Genomic DNA, 10,278 nt, shown 5'->3' with positions numbered 1-10,278 from the left:
TCGTGTCTGAAGAATCGCACCAGACCACAGGGATTCCCTTACTGCAGCGTCTGTCCCACCTCTGTTTCAGTACAAAACCAGTCCCGTACGTACCTAGCCAAAGCCGCGCTCCTGTGAGCGAGGAGCACTCGCGCGACGGGCCCAGCACCAGCAGCGCCCATTCTGTCTCTATCCCATCTTCAGCTAGAACCCGCTCCTCTAGTGGCGCCAGGAAACGACAAGGGAAGAGTAAGTACCAACTGCGGAACGTCCCTGTGGTCTCCTCGAGCTCCTCCTTTACAAACACATGAACCCGCTGCTTCTGCTGTGAGAGAAATGCAGGCTATGCAGGAGGGTTAACGTTGGTGGCCTCTCTTCTCTCCTCTCCCTAAGGAGAGCGTGAGAAAGACTGCCCAAACTTCTTGCAGAAGAAAAAGCATAGGGAAACAGCCGATTCGCCTGTCTGCTCGGCGCTGACTGTGTCAGCCTGTCCTAACGGTCCTAGTGAGGCAGAAACCCTGCCTTTTCCCTCCTGCTGTCCTTTGGTGCCTGTCCAGCCGTTTGGAACAAGGAAATTGTAGTGCAGCTCCCCTGGGAGGGAAGCAGGGAGAGTTTAAGCAGAGATCTGCGTTCCTGCAGTGCAGAAAGCAGAGTGGGCTCTCCTTGGTCTGTGACCTGAAAATACGACGAGCCACGATCAGAGAGCACACGCTTAGGCCCGCCTTGCGTCTCTTCTGCCAGGGCCGCGGCTTTGAATTGCTCTCTGCTCTCCTAGTCTGTGACTGCTGCTTTAACGCGTGGGGTTCTTGTTTGCTTTGTTTTGTTGGTTTGTTTTTTTTTCCCTTCTCTTTCTCTGTCGCAGACCTTTCACCCGTGACGACAAAAACGAACAAAGATTTTCAGAAGAGCTTCTCTCGGAGATGAGTTTGCAGTGCAGATCTGGGACTTTCTCTCTCATGGGCGACTGGGAGTGAAGAGGGAGAAAGTACCCCACCCCCCTCAACAGCCCTTCTCGTTGAACTCTTTGGAGGCTGCCGCTGCTGGGAGAGGATTCGATCTGCACAAGACGACGGCACAGTGTTTTCTCTTTACTCTGGTCCCTTTCTCAGGTTCAAGCCCCCCTCTTTTCCCCCTGCCCTTAACATCCTGTTTCGGGCGCTGTCATTGGAAGATGGAGCGACTATTTGCTATTTGACCTCTTAATAAATGATAGAATTGTTTTAATTGATATTAAACTGCTCCTCTATCCCGCCTGTATTATTTACGTCGCTCCCAGTAGTCTCCCTCCTCCCAGTCCAGTACAAGGACCGGCCTCTCTGTGGCTCGAGCTGGCAGGAACCCATCTGTCTGAGGGGAGACACTGGGTGTCACTGGAGTCACTCCCCATGATCTGGTACCTGCTGGGCTCCAAGTCCCACCCGGACTCTCTGGGGCGGGTAGGACCGGCGGCCCATTTGCTCGTCAGTCCTTTGGCAAGCACGTCGAGTCCCGAGGCTTTGCTCTCTACCCATGTATGTTAATGAAACCTTAGCTCTTGACCTTTCCTCTGCTGTTACTATAGGTCTTGCACAGGTGCTTACGTTGCTGTGCAGGGGTGCCAAGAGGCCTTGGGGACTTGTGCTCTGCTGCTGTGGTCTTCTGCTGGCTACTGGGAATAAAACTAGGAGGGGGTTGGGGAGAAATTTTACTGCGCACCAAGTCAGGTTTTAACTTTTCTTTTTTTTTTTTTTTTTCCTTTCCCCTTGAAGAGAGAGAGGACACTTTGCCTCTCAAATTGCAGACAGCTTTTAAATGTCGATGGAGGCATCGGCTTGTCTCTTGTAGTGGAAAGAAGGAATGATTTTGTCGTGTTCTCTGTGTGGAACTGGGAAGGATTTCTTTCCAGTTTGGAAGCCGTTTCCCCTGTATCTTTTGCCCTGACCCCCTCTTTGGAAAAAAAAAGCAAGGATTTTAGTCTTTGAACCTGAAGCCGCTTGACTGGGGTTGGAGGGAAGCGAATAACGGAACGCGGTTTGTTTCTAGTGCGTGCACACTTCATAGCCGGCGTTCAAAACGCTCGGTTGTACTTGGGGTGTGAGGAACTGGAGCTCTGGAAGGAGCAGGTGTGCGACGTGAGCCTGCAGACCCAGGGGTTGGTGGGAGTGTGAGGAGGTGCCCTGGAGCAGAGCTCCTCTGGGCAGGTTGGGGAGCCCGAGTGCTGCACGAGGCCTGTGGTTTCCGGTGGCCTCGCTGAGGCCGCAGCAGAGAGCGGGGAGCCGGCCACAACGGGGCAGTCGCTATTAACTGTGAAGTGAGCAGCAGAGGGCAGTTTTGGCCCGGGGGGCTGTGTTAGTCTTTGGTGGCCCCTGGAGAGGTGTCTTTCCGTGAACTCTGGAGTCTTTCTTCCCTATACGGGCTTCTGTTGTCTCGGCCCTCTGTTTGCCCGTTCTCCCGTTTCCTTGCCTTGGTTTCTCTTGGTTTCTCTGCATACGCCCAGGACGTGCCAGTCTAGGTGGCAAAGATGTCCTCGACCGTCTTCCTGCCTGAGGCTCCCTACAACACTGTAACTAAAAAGCTGGTCGACATCTCGGTGAAGGGATGTCCCAAACCACCTGGGTGGCAGAGGTAGAAGTACGTTCCCTTCACCTGCAGCCCCCTCACTGGGCTGCAAGTCGGAGAGGGCGCCTCTTCCCTCCCTGGCCTGCGGAGCCGCTGCACGAGCTGGCAGAGCCTCGCCTGGCAGCATGTGCGTGAAGAGAAAGAACCTTTTTCACTGGGGTATGGGGAGGGGAATGGAAAGGAGCGGGTCGAGAGGCAGTGGTCGCGGAAGGGATCAGTCGCCTTTTTAGCACAGACTCTAGTTGAGAGGAGAGAGAGACTGTAGGCAGCACTGACAAGAGTGGAGGGTCTGCAGGGGAGATGTGGGTTCCCTCTTTAGCTCTTGAATAGTCGCAAGCTTCCAATGGAATTGGCTACGTGCTGCAGGCCCGTGTCCGAGGTGCCGCTGCGGTGAGGTTCTCGGTGTCCATGGTGCCATTGTGATGAGGCTCGCTACATTCCAGGCACGAGGAGGGAGCCTGTCAGAGCAAGCGTGGAAGCCACGGAGGGCAGTTTGTCATCCTCAGTTCTTCTTTCAAACGCTTAACGCTTGACTGGGATACGAGAGCTGCAGGCTGGGAGAGGTACCCGGGTGAGCTCTGTGAGAAAGGGAACATGAGTGGAACCAAAGAGCGCAAGTCTTCTCACGAGCAGCAGCGACTGGATGGCAGAGGGAAGCGCAAAGTCTCTGTCGTGGACGAAAAATCAAAGGGCTTTTCTTCAAATTTTGGGGAGGGGGAAGAGAAGGATGAATTTGAACAACCCACAATGTCCTTTGAGTGGTACCTCAACTATGACCAGCCCCAGAAAAAGAAAAGGAAAGTGCTCAAGCCCTCTGTGTCAGCTGGGGAGAAAGACCAAGGGCACAGCAAACCGGACGGCTGCAGAGCCAGTGCCACCAGCTCAAGCCCAAGCCAGAAAAGTCCAAGCCGCAAGCGAACCAATGAGACAGAGGCAGAGAAGGAACTACCAGAGTCTCGTGAACCAAAGCGGGTAAGGTTTTGAAGGATCCGAAAAGGAAGAAAGGAGGTGGCATCAGCTGTTCTCGGGCCTCTGGCACCTGGGGCTTGTTAGTTTTCCCCTTGGAAGTGCTGGGCTTGGTTCTGCACCAGGGTGTGCTTGGGGTGTCTCATTGGTACTAGGTCTGTGACTCTTGGTTCCTGCCGGGAGCCACCGTGTGTTTCGTATGCTCTATGCCGCAGGCATTGCTTTGTGCTGTTGGAGCGGAGCTCTGCTGGAAAAGTGGGTGAAGAGAGAGAGGGGAGTAAAGAAATGCAATAGGCAAACCCCTCTTTATTAAAAAATGGGGGGGGGGGGTGTGGGGGGGGGGGGTGTATTTAAAAGAGAACACCTTCAGCTCAGTCCTCGTAGGAGAGCATATTGGGCGTGATCTACTTTTAAGCATGCAGAATACCTTGAGATGTGGGTCAGCTTCGAATCCAACCTAATGTGCAGTGCAGCTCCACCCGCCAGCGAGGTTCCCCTGTCCCTCCTCCCAAGTATCGATGCGTCTCTAAAATGGACCTTTCAAAAATCTCTGTCAGCACTACAATTTTCTTAACGAAATCCGTTGGCCTCCAGAAGTGGGGGACAAGTGGGAGATCTGGTGTTAACAGTGCAGCTGATTCTAGAAGACAGAACGGTAGGGGTCGGACAGACCTTCTTGGGTGAAAGCTTGAAAAATGAGCATTATTTCTGTACAAATTCATAGCCACATGAGTGCCAGGGTTTTGTATATAAACAGGGACTGATGTGCAAAACCTTTAGTGCCTCATCTTTTTACTCAAGTCTGGAACACTTTGCTCTTCAAAACAGTGTTTTTCCACTCTCGGCAGCATTTTAAAACCCTGCTTTGCCATTCGTTCTATCAAGTGCCTCCTATCAAAGTTTTAGGTTTCCCTCAGCTCGTGAGATTCCCCTCTCCTCTGCCACTGTGGATGGCTCTTAGTGGAGGGAGCGGAGCGATTCCGATCCCAAATTTTGGCTTCTTTGTATTCACAGCCTGGACAGAGCCACAGTAACGTGGCAGAAGGGCAGCCTCCCCGTGAGGCTACGTTGTGGCGCAAGCTGAGGAGCGTTGAGGGTCTTATTCGACATAGCAAACAAAATGCAGTTCAGTGCTGTTTGTATGCTGGCAGGATGCAACGTTCTGCTGTATTGTTGGCTTACGTGCACGGACATCCTCTCCTTCCAGATACTTTTAGATGTGCCACCACCGTTACCAGACAACCCGCTGGCCCTGCTCCCGGCCCGTTACCGCCCTGTTCCTTGCATCAAGTCCACTGCCCGCTCCCAGGCAAAAGGGAAAGGTATGCTGGGCAGGAAAATAGGTTTGAGCGGGGCTGCAGCCATTGTTTGTGGGAGAGAGTGGGAGCAGATGCCGGCTGGGTTCAAGCCCTTCTGTTGGGGTCTGGTGTCCTGCGTCTGATGCCCAGAGCCTAGGTTTCAGAGGAAGGGGGCTGCTCTCCCACATGCTCTAGCAGAAATGAGGAAGATCCTTTGCTGACCCTTCCTGAGGCTTGGGCTTTGGACGTGCCCTTTCTGAACTAGGTGGCAGGTCTTTTAGAGAAGACTTCGCCCTTTAGGTCGCTTCTGGGTGACTCCAATTGGTGTCTGCTGTGCCATTCAGCAGGGTGGGCTCTTCTTTTCTCCGCTCTCTTCTTACTCCAAGTCTTTCACTTTACAGCAGTGTCGTCACCAGCTGAAGAGAGTGAAGAAGGTTTTAAAGGCTGCCGGGTGTATTCAAGGATGCCCGTGTATTCGGGTTCCAAGGCTACCTCCTTGCCCGAGATGCTGTCTCTGTATCAGCAATGCGTCAGAGTGCTCAGTAACAACATGGACTGCAAGTACCTTTCCTCATCTGTCTTAAAGTCCTGAGCCGTGCCTGGCGTCTTGGTAGCTTGTTTGTATACCTCTCCGCAGCATCTGGCTTGGAGCATGTGAAGAGTTGCCCCTTGTTGCAAGGCAAGCTAGCTAGTAGGGGACAGATCCCACTGAAAGCTCAGGTGCTGCGGGACTCAGCACCCAGCATGCTTTCAGGGAGTGCTAAAGCGCTGGAAATAGTGTGAGACAGAGTCTTGCGCACGCACCTCTTGACTTGGAGGTACTGGTGCCCGACGGCTCCCTAGAGCTACGGCACCTACGGTTCCTTCCTCCTTGCCCTCCTATTGCGTGGCGTCACGCAGCACTGCAGGTTTTTCCACCGCGTTTCAAGGCGTCAAGCCCTTTCCTCGGCAAGCAAGAAGCAGGATCGATACTGTGTGCATCTTGCTTTGCTCTAGCAATCCACGAAGCGAGTGGCGTCCCTTTCTCAGCTCTGAGGCCAGTATTGGAGAGATGCACCCCAGAGCAGCTGTGTCGCATGGAGGAATGTAATCATGTGAGTGCCTTGGCCTGGGGAAGGGAGGGTGAGGTGTGGAAGTGATGTTCTGTCCTCACTTGCAACAGCAGAATGGTAAAGACCAACGCTCTTTATAGCAAGGGGTGGCTTTTGCTAGTCTCGAGTTCCTGCATTTGCCATCGGCCGATCTCTTGCTGCAAGTTGGCCCCTAAGCCGTCTTGCCCTCTGTGCTATTCCAGTGGCACTGGCACTAGCTGGTGCCGAGGGAGAGAGGGGAGTGAAGGTGTCAGGAGGGATCCCAGCTTACGTGTGCCTTTGCTTCAGTTCCTCACTGAGGATACGGACCAACTGTGGCGCAATCACTGTCTCCGAGACTTCAAGAATGAGAAGCCAGAAGAGGCTGAGTCCTGGCGGGAGGCGTACTTTCGGCTTCGCGATGCACGCGAGCAGCGGCTGCTCGTGTTAGTAGGGAAGATCAGCTCGGCTTATGCCAACAAACCCAGAGGTAAAGTAGGGCTGAATGACCAGAGCGGGGTCTGGGAATGCTGCCTAGGGGATATCTTTGGGGCGGGGGGGGTGGGGGGTGGAAGGTCTTTTGAATGCCTGGTTGAAATCTAGTCCAATTTAGGAGATGCCTAGCTCTCTGTTCTTTCTGTGGCGGCCTTTGCTTAGTGGCTTAGCAGGCTCTTGATTTCATCCATAGCGGTGTCGATGCGGACTAGACAGGGCAGAAAACCGGGGGGAGGGAGGCGGCGGGGGGTGGGGGCATTCCTCCTCTTTTGGTGAACCTAATGAGAGCTACCGACCCGATCAGTCTGGTTTCTCACGGCCCATGTTGTGACTGCAAGAGGTTCGGCGCTTAGGGACGAGGCTATCACCAGAGCTTGGGAATGGGTGGACTGGGGAGAGGTGGCTGGAGCTTGCTGTAATAAGGCAAGCACTGAGGAGCCTCCTTTATATATAGTAGGCTGGGTCCAAGCAACGTTTCCCTCTGGCCTCCTACAGGCAGAGTGACCAAGGTGGCACTTATGGACTGTGCAGCGAAGCCCGCTTGGAACGTACACAGGAGACGAGAGCGGTTGGGAACTGGAGGACCTCCTCTTCCAAAGACCAAGTGAGCGTCTCTCTTTTCCTGGGAGCCCCTGCCAGCTTCCCGCTGAAGCTCTGCATCTGGCAGGAAAGGATACCGTGCGTCTGGGAGGTCTTTGTGCGGTGAAACTTGTAACTGTAATAGGCTCTTTCTTGCTGGGACGTATGGAGATCCTGGGCACCGCTGGCTCCGTGCGATATCAGCCGTGCTGCTGCGAACAGGTGTGGCTCGTGTCTGAAGAATCGCACCAGACCACAGGGATTCCCTTACTGCAGCGTCTGTCCCACCTCTGTTTCAGTACAAAACCAGTCCCGTACGTACCTAGCCAAAGCCGCGCTCCTGTGAGCGAGGAGCACTCGCGCGACGGGCCCAGCACCAGCAGCGCCCATTCTGTCTCTATCCCATCTTCAGCTAGAACCCGCTCCTCTAGTGGCGCCAGGAAACGACAAGGGAAGAGTAAGTACCAACTGCGGAACGTCCCTGTGGTCTCCTCGAGCTCCTCCTTTACAAACACATGAACCCGCTGCTTCTGCTGTGAGAGAAATGCAGGCTATGCAGGAGGGTTAACGTTGGTGGCCTCTCTTCTCTCCTCTCCCTAAGGAGAGCGTGAGAAAGACTGCCCAAACTTCTTGCAGAAGAAAAAGCATAGGGAAACAGCCGATTCGCCTGTCTGCTCGGCGCTGACTGTGTCAGCCTGTCCTAACGGTCCTAGTGAGGCAGAAACCCTGCCTTTTCCCTCCTGCTGTCCTTTGGTGCCTGTCCAGCCGTTTGGAACAAGGAAATTGTAGTGCAGCTCCCCTGGGAGGGAAGCAGGGAGAGTTTAAGCAGAGATCTGCGTTCCTGCAGTGCAGAAAGCAGAGTGGGCTCTCCTTGGTCTGTGACCTGAAAATACGACGAGCCACGATCAGAGAGCACACGCTTAGGCCCGCCTTGCGTCTCTTCTGCCAGGGCCGCGGCTTTGAATTGCTCTCTGCTCTCCTAGTCTGTGACTGCTGCTTTAACGCGTGGGGTTCTTGTTTGCTTTGTTTTGTTGGTTTGTTTTTTTTTCCCTTCTCTTTCTCTGTCGCAGACCTTTCACCCGTGACGACAAAAACGAACAAAGATTTTCAGAAGAGCTTCTCTCGGAGATGAGTTTGCAGTGCAGATCTGGGACTTTCTCTCTCATGGGCGACTGGGAGTGAAGAGGGAGAAAGTACCCCACCCCCCTCAACAGCCCTTCTCGTTGAACTCTTTGGAGGCTGCCGCTGCTGGGAGAGGATTCGATCTGCACAAGACGACGGCACAGTGTTTTCTCTTTACTCTGGTCCCTTTCTCAGGTTCAAGCCCCCCTCTTTTCCCCCTGCCCTTAACATCCTGTTTCGGGCGCTGTCATTGGAAGATGGAGCGACTATTTGCTATTTGACCTCTTAATAAATGATAGAATTGTTTTAATTGATATTAAACTGCTCCTCTATCCCGCCTGTATTATTTACGTCGCTCCCAGTAGTCTCCCTCCTCCCAGTCCAGTACAAGGACCGGCCTCTCTGTGGCTCGAGCTGGCAGGAACCCATCTGTCTGAGGGGAGACACTGGGTGTCACTGGAGTCACTCCCCATGATCTGGTACCTGCTGGGCTCCAAGTCCCACCCGGACTCTCTGGGGCGGGTAGGACCGGCGGCCCATTTGCTCGTCAGTCCTTTGGCAAGCACGTCGAGTCCCGAGGCTTTGCTCTCTACCCATGTATGTTAATGAAACCTTAGCTCTTGACCTTTCCTCTGCTGTTACTATAGGTCTTGCACAGGTGCTTACGTTGCTGTGCAGGGGTGCCAAGAGGCCTTGGGGACTTGTGCTCTGCTGCTGTGGTCTTCTGCTGGCTACTGGGAATAAAACTAGGAGGGGGTTGGGGAGAAATTTTACTGCGCACCAAGTCAGGTTTTAACTTTTCTTTTTTTTTTTTTTTTTCCTTTCCCCTTGAAGAGAGAGAGGACACTTTGCCTCTCAAATTGCAGACAGCTTTTAAATGTCGATGGAGGCATCGGCTTGTCTCTTGTAGTGGAAAGAAGGAATGATTTTGTCGTGTTCTCTGTGTGGAACTGGGAAGGATTTCTTTCCAGTTTGGAAGCCGTTTCCCCTGTATCTTTTGCCCTGACCCCCTCTTTGGAAAAAAAAAGCAAGGATTTTAGTCTTTGAACCTGAAGCCGCTTGACTGGGGTTGGAGGGAAGCGAATAACGGAACGCGGTTTGTTTCTAGTGCGTGCACACTTCATAGCCGGCGTTCAAAACGCTCGGTTGTACTTGGGGTGTGAGGAACTGGAGCTCTGGAAGGAGCAGGTGTGCGACGTGAGCCTGCAGACCCAGGGGTTGGTGGGAGTGTGAGGAGGTGCCCTGGAGCAGAGCTCCTCTGGGCAGGTTGGGGAGCCCGAGTGCTGCACGAGGCCTGTGGTTTCCGGTGGCCTCGCTGAGGCCGCAGCAGAGAGCGGGGAGCCGGCCACAACGGGGCAGTCGCTATTAACTGTGAAGTGAGCAGCAGAGGGCAGTTTTGGCCCGGGGGGCTGTGTTAGTCTTTGGTGGCCCCTGGAGAGGTGTCTTTCCGTGAACTCTGGAGTCTTTCTTCCCTATACGGGCTTCTGTTGTCTCGGCCCTCTGTTTGCCCGTTCTCCCGTTTCCTTGCCTTGGTTTCTCTTGGTTTCTCTGCATACGCCCAGGACGTGCCAGTCTAGGTGGCAAAGATGTCCTCGACCGTCTTCCTGCCTGAGGCTCCCTACAACACTGTAACTAAAAAGCTGGTCGACATCTCGGTGAAGGGATGTCCCAAACCACCTGGGTGGCAGAGGTAGAAGTACGTTCCCTTCACCTGCAGCCCCCTCACTGGGCTGCAAGTCGGAGAGGGCGCCTCTTCCCTCCCTGGCCTGCGGAGCCGCTGCACGAGCTGGCAGAGCCTCGCCTGGCAGCATGTGCGTGAAGAGAAAGAACCTTTTTCACTGGGGTATGGGGAGGGGAATGGAAAGGAGCGGGTCGAGAGGCAGTGGTCGCGGAAGGGATCAGTCGCCTTTTTAGCACAGACTCTAGTTGAGAGGAGAGAGAGAGAGAGAGACTGTAGGCAGCACTGACAAGAGTGGAGGGTCTGCAGGGGAGATGTGGGTTCCCTCTTTAGCTCTTGAATAGTCGCAAGCTTCCAATGGAATTGGCTACGTGCTGCAGGCCCGTGTCCGAGGTGCCGCTGCGGTGAGGTTCTCGGTGTCCATGGTGCCATTGTGATGAGGCTCGCTACATTCCAGGCACGAGGAGGGAGCCTGTCAGAGCAAGCGTGGAAG

Source organism: Leptosomus discolor, chromosome 7, assembly GCF_034619465.1.
Source record: "Leptosomus discolor isolate bLepDis1 chromosome 7, bLepDis1.hap2, whole genome shotgun sequence".
Taxonomy (NCBI): Eukaryota; Metazoa; Chordata; class Aves; order Leptosomiformes; family Leptosomidae; genus Leptosomus; species Leptosomus discolor.
The sequence above is the reverse complement of the archived record's forward strand: the minus strand, read 5'-3'. Positions refer to the sequence as shown.